The following is a 22,817-nucleotide window of genomic DNA, read 5'->3' as shown; positions in this document are numbered from 1 at the left end:
GGGGATGAGGGCAGGAGGTTTAGCTAAAGTGTGTCCATTTGTCTGCCCTATGACAGTCCAAAATGCTCTCTGTGCAGTATGGTTTTTTTGAGCAAAGATTTTCTAGACGGTTGCCTACAGCGCCCAAAACTTTCACAAGAAAATAAAAGAAATAGGGTGCTTTTTCTTGCTTATTATGTGTATCTTGGAGACAGGCTTTCATTTTAGCCCAAGCTGGCCTTAAACTCTAAATCCTCCTTAAACTCTAAATCCTCCTGCCTGGGCTTCTGGAGCCTAGGCTCCTCCTACTTTTGAAGCTACCATCCAAATAACAGAGAGAAATGGAGGAAAGAGTTGAATGATATTACTAGATTTTAAACTCTCAGAAATTCTGGGGTTCAACTTAGTAAAAAGTTAACTGAAGAAAACAGCCCTATAAAGCAGAGCTTTAAAAGTTTATTCCCGAATAAAGTGACAGCACGGTATTAGTTTCTAAAGCAATATTTACAGAACAGTTTGTTCTGGAGTTCTAACTGACATAAATAGAGTGGGCCTGGTGTACACACCAAAATGGTGACAATGAAATTAGGGCCTGATGTGGTAGCAAATTACCCTCTGCTCATCTCACCAACACCTAAGGTTTAGAAACATGGGAGGCATCATCTGAGTGAGTAGACCATTTGGGCACACACCCACCTGCCCTACCCTAACCTCCTTATGCAATTACCCAGTCTGCTAGAGCAAGATCTATTGGCCCTATAATTAGCAGATATGAACTAAAACAGGGCCTTTTTAAGCTTAACTTCACCTCCCAGCCGCACTTAGCATCAGAACAAATATGTTGAATGTCCAACAGCCCCCACTGACAGATCTGCCTGCTGTAGGACCACAGCCAGGTACACCATGGTTGAGCCCTTTTCCCACAATGTTCGTCAGTGCCAATTCTTGAAAAGCTGGGGAATACACAAATCAAGTAAAACAGCAAAGCCTTTGTGGGTGGGAACTGTTTAGAGGAACACTGAATGGCAGAGAAACACTTAAAGAAATGTTCAACATCCTTAGTCATGAGGGAAATGCAAATCAAAACGACCCTGAGATATCTATCACCTCACACCCATCAGAATGGCTAAGATCAAAAACTCAAGAGACAACACATACTGGAGAGGATGTGAAGAAAGGAGAACCCTCCTCCATTGCTGGTGGGAATGTAAACTTGTACAATCACTTTGGAAATCAATCTGGCACTTTCTCAGACAATTAGGAATAGTGCTTCCTCAAGATCCAGCTATACCACTCCTAGGCATATACCCAAAAGATGCTCGAATACACAACAAGGACATTTGCTCAACCATGTTTGTAGCAGCTTTATTTGTAATAGCCAGAAGCTGGAAACAACCCAGATGCCCCTCAACTGAAGAATGGATACAGAAATTGTGGTACATCTACACAATGGAATATTACTCAGCAATTAAAAACAAGGAAATCATGAAATGTGCAGGCAAATGGTGGGATCTAAAAAAGATCATCCTGAGTGACATATCCCAGAAGCAGAAAGTGGATATTAGGCATATTGGATAAACATACTAAAATCTGTACACCTAAGGAAGCTAATCAAGGAGGACCCTGGGTAAGATGCTCAGTCTTCATTCAGAGAGGCAAATGAGACAGACATCGGAAGAGGGAGAAAACAGGGAACAGGACAGGAGCCTATTACAGAGGGCATCTGAAAGACTCTACCCAGCAGGGTATCAAAACATATGCTGAGACTCATAGCCAAACTTTGGACAGAGTGCAGGGAATCTTATGAAAGAAGGGGGAGATAGAAAGACCTGGAGGGAACAGGAGTTCCACAAGGAGAGCAACAGAACCAAAAAATCTGGGCACAGGGGTCTTTTCTGAGACTGATACTCCAACCAAGGACCATTCATAGAGATAACCTAGAACCCCTGCACAGAAGTAGCCCATGACATCTCAGTGCCCAAGAGGGTTCCCCAGTAATAGGAACAGGGACTGTCTCTGACATAAACTCAGAGGTTGGCTCTTTGATCACCTCACCCTGAGGGGAGAACAGCCTTACCAGTCCACAGAGGAAGACAATGAAGCCAGTCCTGATGAGACCTGATAGACTAGGGTCAGATGGAAGGGGATGAGGTAGGTCCTCCACTATCATTGGACTGGGGAGGGCATAGGAGAAGAAGAGGGACGGAGGGTGGGATTGGGAGGGGCTGGGGGATGGGGCTACCACTGGGATACAAAGTGAATAAACCATAATTAATATGAAAAAATAAAATTTAAAAAAAACAGCAAAGGCAAAAATAGTTTACACACTGAAGAAGAGGTTGCACAGTGGGAACAACCCAAAGCTTCAAACTTACAATGATTCTCATGATTTTGGAGGAACAGGGGATGGTTATGGTGAGTGTGTGTGTATGCAGGTCCAAGCCTTGCTGCTCTGTCTCATCAACTTTCTCAGCAGCCCTGTGAGATGGGTGTTAATCAGTTCTACAGGTAAGGCTACAAAAGTTTACAAAGCCCAAGCCCAAAGGAAGGGGGACAGCCACAGCTATAGTCCAGGACTAAGTTGTTAGTCCAGGACTAACTCCAAGCCTGCTCTGGGGAGGAGAGAAAGAGGCAGAAAGAAAAGAGGAAGTAGGTGACACTTTATCAAGACATAGGATATGTTACACTCTGCACTCTGAGTCCGCCATTGCTCTAAGCTCATGGTCCACGCTCTTGGTGTAATCCATGAATACTTTTTCTTTCAAACAAGAACCTATAACCATTGCCATTCTGTGTTAGGAATTAACTATGTGATCCTTCGCCATTTGGATGCTGAAACTCTCACTCTCAGTGTAATGTATATGAAGGTAGTATCCTTGGATTTAATTAGGGTTGGATGGGCTACAGTGGAGCTGCCAGGACAAAATTAATGCCTTACAGAAGAGGCACCGGCTCTAGAATTACCAGATGTGAACTAAAAAGCCAATGTGTATTCCCTCTATTTTTCATTGTGAAGGAGCAGAGCAGCCCTCTGAGACCTAGGAAAACATCCCCATTTACTTGCTCTTGCTGTGACAAATGTTATGACCAAGACCAATCAGGGAGGAAAGGACTTAATTTACACATCCTGATCACAGTTCATGACTGAAGGAAGCCAAGGCAGGAACTCAAGACAGGAACCTGGAGTCAGGAAATCAAACAGAGGCATGGAGGATTATATCTTACTGGCTTTCTCCTTCTGCCTTGCTCAGCTTGCTTTCTTATACAATCCAAAACCACCTGCTCAGGAGAGGTACTGCCCAGAGGAAATTCCTACAGGTCAATCTGGTGGAGGCAGTTTTTCAACTGAAGTGCTCTCTGTCCAGTTGATCCTAGTTGTGTCAAGTTGAGAAAAAACTAACCAGGACAGAAGATCCTCAGTAGCCACTGAATCTTGCCAGCACTCTGGTCTCAACCTCCCTAGACTCCAGAGCTATGATAAACTAGTGTCTGTTATTTAAGCCACTAAATCCACTCATGGTATTTTTGTCATAATAGCATGAGCAGACCAGCATGTCCTATTCAACATGTGGAGAAACAGCAGTTCTTTGAAGCACTCATTCAAAACAACAAGGGGAAAAAAATTCTTTTGGTGGAAGATAAAATCAGGGTTTATTTTGAAATACCAAATATCTGACGTCTCAAAACAATCACTAGAACACTGGAGGGGAGAACTACAGAGGATGTGAACAACTGCACTGTCCTTTCTCTTTCCTTCATTATTAGAAGCAGCAAAGCTTACGGCACAGAGCAGGCCGGAAGGATGGCTCAGCAGTTAAGGGCACTTGTTGATCTTGCAGAGGACTCAGATTCTGCTCCCTGCAGCCACGTGGTAGTTCACAACTATCCCTAATGTTAGTTCTGGGAATCCAATGCCCTCTTCCAACTTCTAAGGGCAGGGGCACACACCACGCACATAAAGTAAATAAATCTTAAATATATATATTATATATATTATACATATTTAAAGATCAGCTAAAGGATAAGCACACTAGCAAAATTATACTTACAGACTACAGTCTTTGAAAGTTTGCCTGTAACAGTGACACAGGAAGGGCACCTATGGAAGGAAAGAGGATGTGGAGCAGGAAAAGGAAACAGAGAAAAGAAAAAGCATATCCACACAACCCAGAATATGAGGCAGCTCAGTACATGATCTCCAGATTCTACAGAATCACACTCAGAGTGACAGGTGTGAACAAGAAGGAAGCTCACACCCTGGAAAGCAGGAGAACTATTCTGAGGGAGGTTTGTTAGAGGAGATAGCAGGTTGCCTGGAGGACCAGTGCTGGGATGTTTGTAGCTCTGGCATCTTACCCATTCATTTACACACACATGCACATATGCACGCTCACACGCAACAAATGTTTACCAAACCTCTTCCATAGCTGTGCCAGAGAGGCTGTGGGGAACCGGACATGATGCCCATTAAAAGAAGCTCAAAAGCCACAGGGAAATTACAGATAAGCACTAAGCCAAATATACACTCCTCATCATGGAATACATCTCAGGAACTCTGAGTGCTCAGCTGGGAGTGGGACTGAGAAAGGCTTTCTAAGGTGACCTAGGAGTCCTGAAGAGGAAGAGGATGGAAGGAAAAGAGCAAGCAGGACATGCTGCATGGAATCTTTGTGTTTTGTCCTGAAGGGAAGCCATTCACAGATTATTATGAGCGAGATTCCATGTCTAGTTCACATTTAAAAATAAAAATCTGGGTGCAATGTGGACAAAAGAATAGAAAGAAGTTTAGACTAGAGGAAAGAGAGAGGTAAAGAGACCACTTAAATTGTCCAGGATAGAAATTAAAGCCTACACTAAATCACATACAGGAAGAATAAAAAGGACAGAACCAAACCAAGACATGCCAACTGGAGGTGAAAACCAATTTCAATAGATTATGAGGAAATAAGTAATCAAGGATAGTCCCAAAGATGTGGTTGTTTGTAATTGGTATGTCAAAAATATTCCCAAACAAGAGCAAGGGTGAGTAAGAGAGACATGTTGAATTGTAAGTGCTTTTGTATACTGAAAGTCCCAAGTGGCCTGTGCTCCATGTCCAAGTATTACTGTTACATAATAGTAATATTATATAATATAGGGTGTTCCACAAATCTAGCGGCCTAAAACAATATATATTGGGACTAAGGAGATGGATGGCTGAGTGGTTACAAACACTGGCTTCTTTTCCAAAGGACTCAATTCTTACATCCACCTCATGGCTCACAGCCAACTGTAACTCCAGCTCTGGGAGATCTAGTGCCCTCTTCTAACATCTTCAGGCACTCATGTGGTACACAAATATACGTGCAGGCACAGTACCCAGACTTGCAAAATAAATGAAATGTAAACACTTTAAATACATGTTTAATATCACATTGTTTGAATGCTTGGGGCTCCCTGCTGAGCGGCCTGCACTGCCACCTGAGGCCGTAGTAATGTTTGGGTCTGTGCTGCTGCCAAGGGCTATGTTTGGGTCCATGGTCCTACTAAGCCAAGGTCTGTGATGAGGTCAGTGGACTGTGTTACCACAGAATAAGGATGCTGACGTGTAGCTCTCCACAATCGATGTTTGTTTGTTTGTTTGTTTGTTTGTTAAGGAGGGGGAGTAGGTAGGGAAGCACTCAAATTTCTTTAAGGGGTTGCCCGCTAGGAATTTGACCATGCTCCAGGGAGTATATGAGCAATACAAATTGGACTTGTTTTTCTCTTCTTTTCTTTCTTTCTTTTTTTTTTCTTCTTCTCCTCTTCTTTTCTCCTTCTTCCTTCTTCCTTCCTTCGTTTGTCACGGCTGGGGAAAGTATGCAACTAGTATTTAGTGGGTATAGGCCAAGGATGCGGCTGTATCTCTCTCAGTGCTCAGAACAGGCCCCTACAACACAATGCGTCAATGGTGTTAAGCTGGAGCAGTGCCGGACGCTGCAAATTCTCCACCTGTTTTATCTGAATCTGTCCTAACCCTCCAAGATCAGCTACCAGAGCATGGATCTCATGGCATCCTGCTCATTTCCTCAATATGCACCTAGAGTTCAAGCACTGGGAACATCTGAGAGATGTTTTGTGTATTAAAAACCATGACAAATACATAGCAGGCACTGTGGGTTCTACCTGTAACTCCAGAACTTGAGAGCCTAAGGCAGGAGTTCAAGACCGGGATGAGCTAGAGTGTAAGACCCTAACCCTCCACCCCAACCGAAAGAGCTATTTGTTCAACAATTTTGTATCCTCTCTCCAAAGTAAAAGCTTCTACCACAGCTCCACTTAGCAGTGCTTGATGCTTGAATCTTTGCACTATGAAATAAATCCCTGGTTTAGAAGAAATGTTTGATGAAATAATAAACAAGAAAAATAGGACAAATAAACAGTGATGCAACATTAAATGCCAAGGACTGGAAGGTGTTTATTTCCTTATATTATTACTCATAATAATAATATTCAAAAGGCAGGGACATGCCAATGGATGGCAACCAAAACTTGATTCTTCTTTTAAAATTGCACCTCATTGTGAGGAACTCTGTTCTAAAGCGAGTCAGATGCATTTGCTAAACAAATAAACCCTTGACCATTTATTAGCACAAGTAGGAGTTATAAGTATATTAAAGTGAGAACACATTATAATTCCAGGAAGAAGATAGACCTATCACTTAGTTTTTCCATGTACAAAAATTTAAATCGATTTCTAAATGATGTGTCAAATGATCCACCATTCCAATGAATTCTGTGGCAAGTACGGAAATGTCAAGTAGTGTTTCTCAGCTTCTTCACCACCCAATCTCAGGGAACAGTCTGGTTCCTCTTTCCCTTGCATATAAACAAAAACAAATCCATTGAATCCCAAAATAACTCAAAACCTTTGAGCCTCACCCACACTTCTGAGAAGACTCCAAGTTGTTCTGTCTGCTTCAGCACTGTGCTTTCCACAGGGAGCTGATGAATCAGGCTGGACAGGACCACATGGTCTCAGAAACTCCTCAGGAGCACCTTGATGGCTCCCAATTAGTAAGACTATCCACAGAAGCCCAGTGAATCAGGCAGCTGTACAGTCCAGCCAAGGCCATTATCTCCCGCTGGTTCCGGCCCCTCAAAGGGCCAAATCAAAGCCGATTGTGAAATACAATAGCTGCCCTAAACAATCAGCCACAGATTACATCTAATGAGGGCATGAGAGAGTCAAAGCAGTAGGGAAGCCCCAATCACCAACAGTCATATTTAGAATGCACTAATAGTTGTTTCTGAAACACTACATCCAATTTCTCCAACATAATTTTCTAGGCTAACATGAACACATCGCAGACAGCAATTCAGGTGCATACCTGGGCATGATATAACAGCCTGTGATAAAGTTCATCTGAGCACTAGCCTGGATCTACAGTGAGCTGCTGTGGGTCATCGGAGTCCTTGGCTAGACTTGGTTTAGTCTGAACTGTGTGTGGTAGCACCCGCCTATATTCTTCATGCACTCAAGCCTGACTTCTGAGCCCAGACCTAAGTGTCTTACAGAGGTATCTCCAAGCTCCACTTGCTCCTTGGTGCCATATTATCCTTTAAACACTGAGTGTCAGGATGGCTGTTCATTAAGCTTTTATGATGCGCCCAGCATGATATTTTACATTTTATGCAATTGATCTGATTTAGGTCTGTTTGCTTCCTTTTGTAATGCTAGGAACTGAGTGTAAGGTTCACACATTGCAAGCGCTTTATCCCAGCCCTTTTTTCAACTTTTACATTTTAGGCAAGGTCTCACTGGGTTCCCAGGCTATCCTAAACTCACTGTGTAGCCTAGGTGGACCTCATGGTTCTCCTGCCTCAGCCTTCCAAATACCACCAGCCTAGCTTGACTTAATTTTTCTATCGTAGGCAAATATCATTACCTTTACTTTAAGAAAAAACTTAAACCTGAGAAATGAAAAGTTACTTATTTGATAACAGAGATAATAAATAGTAGGGCTCAAACCCATACAGACAGTAGAATTTGGACAACATTTAAATAAGAGGTCAACAAACTCTTCTATAAATATCAAAGCATAATTTTTTTTTCCAGGCCTGGCATTCTCTGTCACAACCTCTCAACTCTACCTGCTCTAACTCAGAACTTTAAAGGTTACATCCATGTTTCTGCATGAAAATCTGAGGTCTTTAAAGACCTGGAAATGGTCTCAGCACATATAGCTTTTGAACCACTCAGAGTAACAGACCTTTGGGGGTCTGTTAGAAGCTAGACTCTGCTTTCTAGACACCTAAAACCTTCTTTCACAGTTTTAAGTATTAACATTCAAATTGGTGCTCTGGATTCCTTGCTACTTGTGTGTGTCCAAAGGATACTGATGGGGTCAGGCGGCCCCTGGCCTGCCCATGCAGGTCTCACAGGCTGACCTGCATATACACAGAGCAGTCAGCCACTGCTGTACACAGGAAGAAAACCTATTTCAGCCATGTAAAGACCAAGGTCACTTGGGAAGGTCTCATTTAATGTTCCAAAGTTAAACTCTGATGGGGCATTAGATTCTGTGGGATGAATGATCACTATAACATAAGGTAATTTTTTTAAATGTACACAAACATTGCAAGCACCAGAAATCACTTTCCAGAGCCCCATCCATTTACAAATCCTGCTGCATGTACATCTGATTACAGTTATACAGAACTATCAAATAGAACTATGCCATTCACAGGCGGTCTCTGCCCTAAAGTTTCTGCCCCAATTTTTAAAATAAATGGATATGGCTTTATCTATCCATTCATTTATCCAAACCTCTGCTGCATACTACGCAGAAGGGGGGGCAGTACATCCTGACAACAAGTTGGACTCTGTTCTCCCGAGTTGGCACCCTGGGCCTGAGGTCTGTGGTAGGCACTTTGTGTGATGTTGCAGCACAAGTGAGCCTCGCTGGTCCTCGAGTCTCTCTCTGGAATGAAACTGACTATGGCACAGGCTCTTCGTTAGAGGAACCGGTATTTCTACAGTGATCCACCCAGGACTGTCTCTCATCCTCCTCTTTTCCCTGATCAATTTTAATCCTAGACAAAATACAAAGGAACAACTCAGCTCTTGTCTCTTGTTTTATTGTGTGAAGATTCTTTCAACTTCTAAATAATTACTACATGGTAAGAAAGTCACTGTCACACAGTCATGCTGGAATTACGTACAGTGTTGCTTTCTTGGCATGAGGCATTGAACAGAACTAAAGCATTATTTTAATCTAGCTTGCATACTCATATTCAGTGCAGTTAGCATATTACAACTATGACCAAGCTGGTCATGTGTAAGTTGGTTTTCTTCTCCACCCCCACACTTTGGAAATTCAGTCATCCAGCTGCCCTCTGTGGGTTTTGTTTTTACTTTTTAATAGTCATTTTCTTAGCACCCTCCCTTCTCCTCTCCTGGTTCCTTTCCTCCATCCCTTCCTCATCCCCTTTTCCCCCCTCTACTGCCCCTCAGAAAAGGAGAGTCTCCCCAACACACAAGCCCACCCCAGCGCATCCAATTGCACCAGGACTGTGTACTTTTCTTTCAGTGTGTAGCTTGGTTTTCGAAGGGAGACTACATCTAAAGAGGTGGAATACACACCTTATCCCAGTAGTTAGACTATGAGGCATCAAGACTCTCTGTTGTACCTGTCAAGCCCCTCCAAGCCTTGATTTCCTTGACTAAGATGGAAGGATGGTATTTGTTCCCTGAGGTTATCATGAAAGCGAAATGAAATAACATTTTGTATGACTCCTCGTAGGGGCTCAACATCTGACGCTACATTAGAACTGTTGCTCTTAGTGTGGACGTGTTACCCTTAAGCTGATGCTGAAGAACATTTGGTTCTGAATGGAGAGCTGAACAGGAAACTTGAACAATAAAATTACTGGAAACAGTGAATGGTCTAAATTGACATTTTGACAAGTGGCTAACTTATTTGGCAGACATTTACTTCATCACAGGCACGTGAATTTGCAAAAGTGTGCACACATGCAAAATCTGGTTTATTTGCTAAAACTCCACCATACCATCACCATGACTGGTACATGGAGCCAGACTGGAGAGTCTATCACAGAACAACTGTCGAGCTAAAATTAGAGCTTTGCTGCCCAGTGAAGGCAGTTTCTCAATTTCCTTTCTCCTGTTTCTACTTTTTGTCACCCTCCTACACCAAACCTTCCTACCCATGCCAAGAATATACAGTTCAGAAAAGAGATCAGGGGGAAAAGCAACATCAAGAAAAAGACTTAGGAAACAAGGATTGCAGAGAAAATAATCAAATATCAGAACGACCTGATCATACCCATTGTGCACTGCTGCTTTGAATAACTGCTCAATGCAGCTTAATATCTGTAACCAAAAGGCAAAGCATGCATTCTTACTTCCACTTCAGAGATCAGAAACTTACAGGAAAAAATGACTCGTTTAAGCCCAAACAGCTGGTAAGTAATAAGTCTGGATTTGAACCCTACCCTCATGGTAACACAAGTCTTCTTAACAATCCCTGCCACATCATCAAGCTCTGTGACAGATATGCAGTCTTCAATATAAAAACTAGGGATGGTTCATCTCACATGGAGCAGACAGTTTAATGGAAAACAAAGATGGAAACTGTAATGATAAAATGGGAAATTGCATTCTCCAAAGCTAAAATCAAAATGGTATAAAAGTACCAAGGAGGAAGGTGCAGGAGAAAAGTCACTGCAAAGGCAACAAAGGAGTTAAGTGCTAAAGGATGAAATGAACAAGAAAGAGAAAAATGGGTAAATGGAAGCACAAGGATAGGAAAGAGTCTCCTGATGGAGGAAGGAGCTGATGGAGGAAGATGGGCTGTTTATGGCTGAGTCATGAGAGAGAGAGAGAGAGAGAGAGAGAGAAAGAGAGAGAGAGAGCTACAGAGATCAAGGGCCTGGTGGGAAAAGTCTCATCAAGCATGCCAAGGAGCATACAGGGGATTCTGTCAAACCATGGGCTGAAAGAGACAGAAGAGAAGGAAGTCGATGCCCCAGGACAGTCTAGAAGAGAAAGCTAAGTAAGATGGTCTACCAGATGATCTGAAGAGCATGTGGGTGGGGTGGAGAAGCCCAGGTCGACAAAGACACCAACTCGAACCTGAAGCACGTGAAAAGATGATGTCTGCTTGGGAGAGATCCAACCGCACGAGATGACAAAACCGCTCACACGCAAACGACAGCTTAGCATCATCAACATTCAGGACACCAAACTGAAAGAGGTGTGCTACCTGACCCAATAAGAAAAATAAGAGAAAACTCAAAATGTGACAGTCAAGTCAAGGTCATGAAGAGAGACCAACTGATCTAAATGTAGATGGTCAAGGCTCAACATAACACTTCAAGGACTTAGCTAAAATAGATAAGAAAATGAAATAACTACAGGCATACATACATACATACACAGAAAATCCACTTGGCAGTTGAGAACATCAGACCATGGGATACAGGGAAGTACTGAGAAGTAAAAGGTAGAGCTGGCTAGATGCCAACAGGTGGAAAGAGACAGCCCACTCCCACAAGCTGTTCTCTAACCTACACATGTGCACATGCACACCTGTAAATGTAAACAAAAGGGACTTTTAAAGGAAGCAGGGGCTGCAAAATGGCTGACTAAGTCAAGGCACTTGCCACCATGCCTGATGACTGAGTTTGACTCTGGGACTCCCATGGCAAAAATAGAAAACCAACTCTCAATGTATTCACAGACATAAACAACACACACACACACACACACACACACACACACACACACACTGTACTTTCAAATTTTTTATGGTTAAAACAAAAACGAGAGAGAGCCATCACTAAGAGCAGACAGTGGCAGCCCAGACAGTCTATGCAGCCGACAGACACAGAGCCCATCTCTATAAAAAAGGTCATACTCACAGGGTAAAATTTCTGAATTTCCCATTAAAAAAAAAAAAAGGTATCACAAATAACATGAGGGGCATGGAACCCAAAGTACAACCCAGGGAACAATTGGGTCTGCAATAAGAGCACGCTTTTCTTGTTATCTTCAGAATTACTTCCATAATGGGCTGCAAGCAATCAGAGGTTCTCCCAGGACTCAACGGCTGTTACACACAGCATCTGTGTGGGAAAGGAAATGTCTTCCCACTAGCACAGGGAGAACTTGAAAGCTCAGTTAATCTATCTAGAGAGCATTCTCCAGAAATCAGGGGCCACACTGAACACTCTTATCTCCTACTGGGGAGGAAAGGGGAAACATGGAAAGAAGAGAGGAAACTGGAAGAAGGGAAGAGAAAGAAGCAAAGGTGTGAGGGGTGAGAAAGAGGGAGAAAGTAAAAAGGGAAGGGAAGAAGAGAGGGAGGAAAAGAGGGAGGGGAGAACGTTTACTACTCCAGCTGCCTACACAATAAAATCTAAATGTTTTAGCATGGCTTATAAAAGTTGGCCCACCTCCCCTTCCCAGCCTCTGCCTATCCAGGAACAGCCTTATAATATCCTTTTAAACAACTACATAGGTCTCAGAGTCTGCTATGAAATAACCACATAGGCTCGAAAGCAGTGTGCACATCTCAGCTAAGCAAATAGACTGGAGAAAGAAGAATGAGTATTGTATGATTCTACTCTTATGAAAACGCCTAGAATGTCTGAATTCACGGTGAAAACGGACATTTGCAGTTTCCAGGAGCTGAAGGAAGAAGAAAAGGATAGAGAGTTATTACTAAAAGACTATAAATGTCCATGGGGTAATTAAAAACTAGAAAGATGGTGGCAAATCTTGGACAATTGTATCATAATTATATGAGTAACATTATTAAACAGCACAGTTAACATTTTAACATTTTTATAACAATTTATAGAAATGAATAGTGTAACCCAAACCCTTTACGCTGTGAATAGCTGAGTTGTATCACGTGTAAATCGTATCTCAGTAAAAGTGTTACAAAGACATGCAACATGAAATACTAGTGAAAGAAAGACAGGGGACGCAGGCACCTAAGTGCAAAGGGAGAGGAACTGTGCGTGGAAAAACGTGCCCCTGTTCTCTTTTCCAAGCCTTTCCAATTGTCCCCAAATGTTCATAACAAGCTTTACAATGTTGTCTCTGCAGCTTGAATTAGTATGGAGAGGTGGGCATGCTAGCTGCAGCCGTCCTCACCGGGTGGGCCTCAGCCACTGCAGTTTGTGTGCTTATGGGGCTGTGCTTCAACGACCCACAATGAGACTAATGATGCAGCCAGGGGACTCAAGAGGAAGACCGCAGGGATTCCTGCACTCAGGAAGTGCCTCTCAGGGCCCATCTCCTCATCTGCTCAGTAGGAATGATAATGGTACCTATTACATGAGTTACTAACATAGTAAGCGAGATAATACCTGATATCCAGTTTGACCTAAATGGTCAGTCAAGTACCAGCTGCTATTATTTTTACTGCTGACGTTAGAATACTACTCATAAGAGAGCTTTTCCCTTCGTGTAATCCTCTCTTAAAGCAGGATTGGCAAACCACATTACAAGGGGAAAATCTGACTTATTGCCCATTTGTGTATGCTTTTGGTATTTTTTTTTTCTTTAGAGAGGCTGCTGTCATCAAAAAGTAACCCAGTTGCATGGGTTGCTCAAGGATGAGCCAAACAGAAAAGGAAGGGAGGGACTGGGACATAATCTTAAAGGCCATCCATGAGGGATGACTCACTGGGTGGAAGATGGGGAGAGCAGGAAGCAAGTCTGGTCACCATCTTAGGGCAGGAGGCCATGCTGGACAGACCAGATCTGGCCCTGCTGATGCACATGGGCCTGCACTTTTGACACCCAGTAAGGTCCTGAGTGGACAGGACAGTCAACCTAGACCTCCCTTATCACTGCAGCTCTTTCATCCTGGTAAGGGCACTGCCCACACAGAACCACTCAGTCTGAGTCAAGGTCCGATGGGGAAGCTCATCTGTATCCTGAGCCTCCAGCTTAAACTTCTTGACATCCTTGCCTGTCAAGAGGTCAGTTTCTGGGATGAGTTTAAAAGTTCCTGCAATGGCCAGGACTGTGACAATTTCTGGGGGTGTGACAAAGACATGGATCTAGGGATTCGGGACACTGCAAGGATTGTCTTCTCCTTCTTAATGTCTTTCCTGTCCCTCTGGCCAAAACGATGCCTCCCACATCTCTCACCATCACGCTCAATGGTGACATGAACCCGCTCAGAACCTGGTGTGGTGGTGAACTGGGATTTGCAATCGAGCTGTGGGCCAGTGCCTGCTGACTGGCCCATGTCCTCGGAGCTTGAAATGGTGCAGCTGCTAATCAAACCCACCCTGATGCCCAGAGTCCAGCCGGTCCTCTCCACTACAGCGCCCACTTCTGCCACTATGTGAGCCAAGGCAGGGTAAAGGGTCTGTTGGTATGTAGCTGTAGCTCACTCAAGTTAATCTCAATCACTTAATCATACTGGCAGCCAGGGCCAGGCAATAAGTGTTCCTTGAATTCTTCGGCTTAGTTAGCAATGTCTGCTCAGCCTGTGGTTGTACAGGAACACTGATGTGATAGTCACAATTTCTGCACCCTTATTGCAGATTGCTTCCATGCCAGCAAAGGAGATGAAGCTGACACCAGGCCCTTGGAGTTCCACAATAGTGCCTGTGCCACCTATGAGGATGCTTGCCACTTTCAGGTTCACATCTTTGGGTCCAACCACAAAGGGACCCATCAGCTTCACACCAATAACCATGGGACACTTCAGCTCCCAAGGGATCACAGCCATGACATCCATGGGTTCAGCACCCCCTACTCCAATGCAGATGCCTCCCAGGCCATCCCCACTGGGCCTGTGGGAGTCCATGTCAAGCAGAAGAACTCTAGGGTATGCGTGGTTTTCTAGAATGGTTGGGTGAATGATTCCAGAGGCCCACACCATACTGCAGCTGCCAGGAGTTAAACACTGTGTGGTTTGTGTCTTTGGCCCAGCACAAGTCTATCTCACACTCCAAGCTGGGCCTTAGTCAGATAGCCACAGTGGATGTTGGATGTCTGATGGAACAGCCACCTTGGGCAGCCCACTGATAATACAGCCCACTGCATTCTGGGCTGTTGCATCCTTCGTGGCCACCACCCGGTCAGGGTGTATGCAGCTATGTCTTTCCGCACTCCATCTCCTGGTTAGCTGGGTCATGCAGGTGTCCTTCTCTTCAACCTTCTCTGAGAGAGTCAGAGGCTGGTCCAGCCCTCTGCAGACAGTGTTAATGCTCTCCTCTAGCTGATCATAGCAGATGTACTCTTTGAGCCCAAAGTGGTTCATGGTCACATTAGCTCCTTGGCACAAGGCAGAGGTCACATGGCACTGCCACATACCCACAGCCTTCTGTGGCTGGACCACCAGTAGGCTGCAAGATGCCATTTTGCGCACTGGCAAAAATGAGGCAGAATAATTTTAATATTATAATGAAAGAAAAAACAATAGTTCATGACATGAAAACTGTTTAATAAAATCCAGAAGTAATAATAAAGCATTATTGGAACACAACTACTCCTATTCACTTACATATACTTACGTCTATTTTTCTGCAGCTGTAAATAAGCCTATCTGATCTGTAAAGCCAGAAATATTAACAATCTAGTTGTTTAAAAAAAATGGTTGCTGATCTTTTGCTAAGTTATAACACCTAACATCAAAACACAGCACTTGTTAGTTAAGGTTAATCTACGGTATGTGAAAATCCCCAAGAAATTAGGCTATTACTGATATTAAGAGACTAAAACCAACATCTCTAGCCCACCACGTCCAGGGCACAAGCTGTGCAGTAACTGCCTTGGGAAGTCAGGGTTTGGTCAGTAACTGCCACTTCCTTATTATTGCCTATGCTTCCAAATAAATGTTCTCCTCTCTCTCAAACCAATCCTATAGGACGCCTCATTTCTAGTGCGCTCCTCTCCTTCTTCATGACAGTGACCTCCAATCCAAACGAGGACCTGAACCCTTCCTACACGTACTGCTTTCCCACTGCGCTGCTCTTGAGTCTCTGCCAAACACTGGAGATGGCGATAGGTTCTCCTGCTACCACACATCCTGCATAAACACCATCTGCTTGTTTTCCTTTGGGTAGTCCTTGTTTCCTTTCAGTTGACCTGGAAATTTCTTGGTCCCCAGAGATACGGTCTGCACTGTCTGTTGCCATGGACTCAGTCTTAAACAGCATGTAGTACCCAAAGAGGTCCCTTGTGCCTTTCTGTTCACAGAGTGTCAACTCTGCGGTGATGTGGTAAAACAGTGTGTGGGTGAAATCTACTCTTATATTAAATTCCTGGCTGTTTATTCTTTATTTCCTAGGTCCGGGCTTTGCTATTAGTCTCCATTTGTTTGGAGAAACTAGTCCATTCCTTTTCATACTTCTGTTTGCTTTTGTCCTGCACTGCGCTATCTCAAAGTGTTGCTTCCCATAAAGAGAACCCGAGGGTACAGCCCCTATGTTGGTTACAAGTGTTATTGAAGCCAGAATCACAGACTGGGAGCTCTGTGTTCCTACCAAGTTAGCACTCATGTGGGGAAACTTTACGTGGGTCATAAAAAAATTAATATTCTCTTCCTTCCATCTTCTATAGTTATCCTAAGATGCCGGCTTCAGTCCAGAGAGGGCAATTCTCTGGTTTTCCTTCAGGAGGGCCAAAGACTGTCAGATCACCATTTGCAGGCAACCAGCCAAAAATGTGGAGGTGCAAGACACAGCACAGCACTCTCAATCAAGTGTTGCCATCACAAACAGGTTACTTACGTCTAATTCTCCTCTTCCTCTAGAAGAAAGGAAAAAAATCCTGCTCCTTATACATACTTTCATAATCCTAATTCTTATGCCTATCCCACAAAATGTCACCAAAGCCATCTTAAACAGACCCTCTAGGAAGTATCCAGCTTCAAGAAAAATGTTTATTTGCAACAAACCTTGGTGGGACTGAGGGGAGGGACACAATTTCTCAGACCCAATTTTAGTCACATGGCGAGGCTCTCAAACAAAATTCTGATTAAAAGCAATTTCCTAAAAAATAATTTGGCCCAATTTGAGAATAACACAAACAAACTTCTTCAGGAAAGCCTCCTCTTCTTTTTCTGCTGTTGCTTCCTTGTACCCTCCTCTCTGCCTACCTTAGCCTCTAATCTCTCCCCTTGTGGACTTCTATCCATCCTCTTTTCCCTGTACAAACCCCCTCATTTTCCCACCAACTTTCCTTCCAAAATGCCAGCTGCCATCCAAAGATCCATCCCATCTGTCTTAAGGTTTCTATTGCCGAGATAAACTACCATGGCCAAAAAGCAACTTGGAGGAAAAAGGGTTTGTTTTGCCTTATGAGTCCATCACTGAGGGGAGTCGGGGTGGGAACTGAAGCAGAGGCCACGGGGAAGTGCTGCTTGCTGGCTTGCTCCCTGTGGATTTCCCAGAACATCCAGGAGCCCCCGCCCAGGAGTGGCACCACTCACAATGGGCTGGGTCCTCCTAGATCAATTATTAGTCAGGAAACATCCTACAGCCTTATCCACAGGCCAGTCTGGTGAAGGGTTTTTCTAAACTGATCTTTTCAAATGATCCTAGCTTGTGTCAAGTTGACAAAAAGACAAAAAATAAAAACTAACCAGGGCACCATGAGCCAGATATTCAGAAAACTACTGAATTTAAACCTTAAACTTTAGTTGAGCGCAAAGCTATAATTAAGGATTCCCTAAATGCAGACTTCTATTTCTAGAAGAATTTAGGGTTATTTTGAGTGCATATGACCTGGGTTAACAGACTTTATGAACTTGAACACAAGTGAGACAGAATGTAAATCTTCAAGTACCTATAAGATAATCAACATGAGGGTTATAAAGAGAAAGTACGAAAAGTGGAATGAAGCATTTTAAAATCCACACCTAAACATCTCCAATAAATCATACAAAGGAGTACATTATTTCTAGCATAGACTAGAAAACAACTTTTTTCATGCTTTTTAAAGATGTTATTACATTGTGTGTGTGAGTGTATGCACACGTGCACACACGCACCCATGAGGACACACATACACACGTCGTGGCATGGAGGGAGGGTTGTTGCAGAAAATTTGGTTATTAGTGTTTATTATTAATATATAGATTATTACAGCAGTTGATTATTTAACCCACTACTATATCAATAAAAGACATGGACACCTATTAGATTTATAATATGGCTATATACTAGAGCTCTGCAGAAACTATTCCCCCTAAACTATTCCCAGACCCACATCCCATGCCAATTACCCTAATAACTCCTAGCTGGGCTACTTCCCATCCAATATCTATAAATACTTGCACATGTTTCTCATCTGGGCTGCTTTCCTCCATCACTGATCCTCAGAGCAGGCTCTTCCCGGCCACACAGTCATTTGTTCATGCTAACCCACGACAGGCCTGCCTCTTCTTCTCCTCTCTCGTGCCTGTCTCTCTTTCCTGTGATCCCTTCCTCCTCCAAGCCCTGAAACCTTAGCTCTACCTACCTCATTTCTGCCCTGCCCAGATGTGTAGGCAACTCTATTTAGCCAACGAGACGGGAGGAATGAGTGGGAGAAGGAGCAGAAGATGGAGCAGATCTAGGCCAGAAAGGATGGCTTACTGGCAGGTGAGTTGGGTTGTGTAGCTGAGAGATAGCTCACCAGCTTAGAGGGTTGATATCTGCCCAGCTCCAGTGCTTTAAGCTCGTCTCTCTGTGTCAATTATTTTGTTAGGTGTTAAAGAAAACTGTTGCTTTATTAATTATGTCTTTCAGAGCATATCAAAAGACAACTTTCAAAAAGCCGGTTTTTTCCTTCTATACGGCTCTCGGGATTAAACACAGGTCACCAGGCTTGGTAGCATGCACCTTTACCCAGTGAACCAAGAAAAACAACCCTTAACAACATTTAACAAAAAAAAGGTACTAAGTTAACAGCTGGCTCTTTCATCTCACAAACTCTTGCAGCCATGCAGTCTACTCTCCTGGGTACTCATCACCTACCCTTCTAAGAATGAAAGGCCCATAGGGTCAATATTTCATCTCAAATGCTACATCCTACTGCTACAGACACACATGGCAAAGTATTGCAAGGACTCCTATAGCATACACAGCTCCCCTCCCAGAACAGCCTGTAAACTGGGTGTGCTAACACACACATGTAATCCCAGCACTTGGACGGCTGAAGGAGAATTGCTCTAAGTATGAAAAGACTAGGCAACATGGCAAGTATCAGGTCATCAAGGATACTGCATGAACTTTCCCTGGGGCCATGTGAATAAACATCTACTCACCCCAGAGAAGGCAACAATGAAAACTAAAGTGAGGATTCCATTCAAGTCTATCTTGGTAAAATAAAAAATTCACTGGGGCTTTCTTACAGGAACATAGGGAAGTAAGGAGTTACTTACAAATGTGGGTGATACTACTTTTGTGCCCAAGAAACTTGATCCTATTTACCTCAGACTAGCATTCCATGTGCTTTAGAAATGAAATTCCAAGACACAGAGAGACTTGTTCTATGAAGTGTCATGGCTGAATGGGAACTCCAAAATGAGAGCATCCTTTATTAGCTGTGTAAACAACTAGAGCAATTAGCAGTGAAGATGATCTTACAAACAGATCCCTTTAAGAAACTTTCCCATTGCTAACTCTGCCAGAAGTTATTAACAGTTCCCTCCCCTTTAGACCAACTCCAGGCCAGGGGCAGCTCCCCAGCAGAGGATGGGCAGGTGCACTGCTCTCAGCTTCCTCTTGACTAGTCACCCCGGCGGCTCTATCATGCCGTGCCTACAGGAAAGGATAAACTAAACACTGGCTTACAGAAACACTTTGCTTTCTCAAGTTCATCCTCATGACCTGTGGAATTTGTTCTCTTGGCCTTGGTTAAGCAGTTGATGTCTCCGGCTCTGACATAACTTACAAAGACTATTAATTATTCCCATTTTTGTCACTAAGGTCACTATTTCAGTCATTGTGTTCTGCCCAGGGTCTCAAGTGCCCGTACACAGCTAATCTCCCATTAAATGATTCTGTGGTAACACAATAATAAAAAGGTCACAAGGGCCTTATAAAGTACAGTTGTCTCTACTCAGACAGTAGATATACTGTCTGAGGTAAAGGCATGGATCTCTAGCCTTTCCTGCGTGATTTAAAAAAAGAGAAGAACATGCATTCAAAGAGCGTCAGACAGAACCTCAGCCCTGTGTGCCCAGCTGCAAGAGTCAGGACTTGCTTGGTAACTGCCAACTTTTCGTCATTTTTTATCTGTACGTCCAACTCAGGACTAGCCAAAAAAAGCCAAATATTCCCCGCAAACCAATTACAAGATAGGCTTCACGTTTACTTAAGCCTGTAGCCTCCTCCATGAGTCAGGGCCCAAGGCTACCTCTTCAGTCACTATCAGCTTTCCCTTTCTCACTCCACACTAGACCCTGGGAATTTCAGTCCAACACATGACAGTGGCTACCTCTGTTGTTAAAGGCAGATCTGGATGAATATACCCTCCGTTCTCATTTGGTAAATAGCTATTTATCTCCACATTACATATAACACATACATATATATAAACAGACACACATGTAAGAGTAGCAGGCTGTGTATAAATGTCTAAACATCCCAGCAGCCACATCTCTGGGGCCAGCAGCCTCTCCTGGCTGAGTACCGACCAAAGACTTAGGTTCAGTTGCTCGTGTTAATAAATACCCACTTCCCACACAGCTGCCTCTGTTGTTCTCAGATTGCTTATTGTTTCACTGCTGCGCCGAGGCTCTGCTCAGACCAGGAGCTGATGCGCCTGATAGGCAAGGGCAGAATGACAAATGGATCACCAGCGTATAAAAACATCATTGATCACAAGACTACTGTCCTGCCAGGCATGTCTGGCCAAGGGAAACATATCAGTTTACCCCAGAATGATATACAAAAAGCATCCTTTTCTGTACACATCACGCCTTGAAAATGCTGAGAACCTCTGTAGTGCTAGTTTTTAAAACTCCTCTATTTGGGGTGGTTAGGCCTCAAACTCCCAGCCCTACGTAGGAGAGAGAAAGTTAGTGGGGAGAGAGGGCCCAGACCCCTTCACTTCTCCAGGTTGTTTAGAGTCAAAGGGTTGGTTCTTTTAGGGCTCTATACCAATCTCCATCAAGAGCTGATGCAGCCAGCAGTCTCCTCAGCCACTGTGACCCAAAGTGTTTCTCTTCATCTGTCCACTCCAAACTGCCACACGGGCAGTCTCTGAGGTCTCTCCAAACTGCAGGCCAGGTCCAGCTCTCGCTCTCAATTTATATCCTCAAACCCTAGACCATGCCCCTCTCTGTAGCAGGCCTTCACCAGCCAGCAAAAGCCACGCCCCACACGAGACAATTACAGCTGTGGACAAACTATAGCTCAAACTAAAATCCCACACTTGGGGTTAAAACAAAAACATATTTACATAACATAACTGAGTGTACAAAGAAAGCAAACTGCCATTACAAACCTCTCTCCATTCCCCAGTAATAAGTTTACACCAATTCCAGACACAACTGCCAAGTTCTTCATGTCTTTCCTCATTTGATATTCACAACAGGCAGAGAAACGGAAGCTAAGGAACGTAGAAAAGGTTCCTACGTTTAAGGAACGTCTAGAAGAGCAGGACCTAGAGCCCAGCATCATCAGTCAGACTTTGTATCTGTGCTGTCACTACATCCACAATTCTACATACAGCCCTTACGGGACTGACCACACACGTTAACAGCTCAAGCGTGACAGCTTAAGATGAAGGATAGCAATTACACACAAGGAGAGGAAATCCATCATTACTCAGGAATGGAAAATTAAATTCTATGTCCGCTCAGTCCAATATCAATATCGTCAGTTCTAGTTAGAGTCATGTATTGTGCTATAATAAATACAGAACATAAATTCTTCTTGGTGTCTCAATTAATCGTAGTTTTTAAACTAACCTGGCATTAGCAATTGTCCCCCTAATTATTTAAAATAAGCAGTGATTTCATATAATAGCCTATTTTCATATCAAGCCAGCATTCCAACAGCTTTTCACAGCCTAATACCTAACTACTACATTAATGATCTCCTAGAATTACGTGAAAGTCAGGCTAAAATTGGTGAAAACATCTATATATGAATCTAATATTTAAAGGTCTTTTAAAAACTAGGTTCAGAAACTTAAAACTTTAATATATAGTTAATTTTTATCAACAACGAGGGAAATTTCAAAATAGCACATAAAATTCAATGAAATACAAATGTCTATAAATTTAGTTTCCTCAGCATTGGGATGTAGAACTTCTTCAGTCCGAATATAGGACATACACAGTCTGGGATATGAACATATTACAAAAACCTACTTAAGAAACATCAGATGTGCTGGAGAAATGGCTCAGTGATTAAGAGCTTTGGCTGCTCTTCCAGAGGGCCCAGGTTTAAGTCCTAGCACCCACATGGCAGTGAACAAGATAGGCATGGCTCTTGTCGCTGCTAGGCTTACAGGTTTGTCAGTGGAAAAACATAAGGAAGAAATACTGAATCTTATAGGAGTACAAGCTGAGAGACAGCATCAGAGGTGCTACCTAAGGCAGCCTCTTAAAATGGCTTCCTAACGGGCTCTACACTGCATGATACTCCACTTCCGCCCTCTGAGCATGGACTACATCTAGTGAGTTGCTTATGCTGAGCAACTATCACCACACTATTAAAACCCGTGGCTTCCATATTGCTGACAGCCCCTCCTTCTCACTTGTTCTGCATGGGTGGTTCTCAGCGGTGTGTCACGTATCAGATATGCTACCTATCATGTGTTTACATTACAATCCATAACAGTAGCAAAATTATAGTTACGAAGTAGCAACAAAATAATTTTATGGTTT

The 22,817-nt window shown here is 43.3% G+C and overlaps 1 protein-coding gene and 1 pseudogene across 1 annotated transcript in view; both read right to left on the bottom strand.

Annotated features, from left to right (window-relative positions):
• Positions 1-22,817, bottom strand: part of Erc2 (ELKS/RAB6-interacting/CAST family member 2) — an 898,378-nt gene that overhangs the window by 786,430 nt on the left and 89,131 nt on the right.
• LOC110542197 (aconitate hydratase, mitochondrial-like) lies at positions 13,822-15,350 on the bottom strand (annotated as a pseudogene).

Source organism: Meriones unguiculatus, chromosome 9 (genome assembly GCF_030254825.1).
Source record: "Meriones unguiculatus strain TT.TT164.6M chromosome 9, Bangor_MerUng_6.1, whole genome shotgun sequence".
NCBI classification, from domain to species: domain Eukaryota; kingdom Metazoa; phylum Chordata; class Mammalia; order Rodentia; family Muridae; genus Meriones; species Meriones unguiculatus.
The sequence above is the reverse complement of the archived record's forward strand: the minus strand, read 5'-3'. Positions and strand labels throughout refer to the sequence as shown.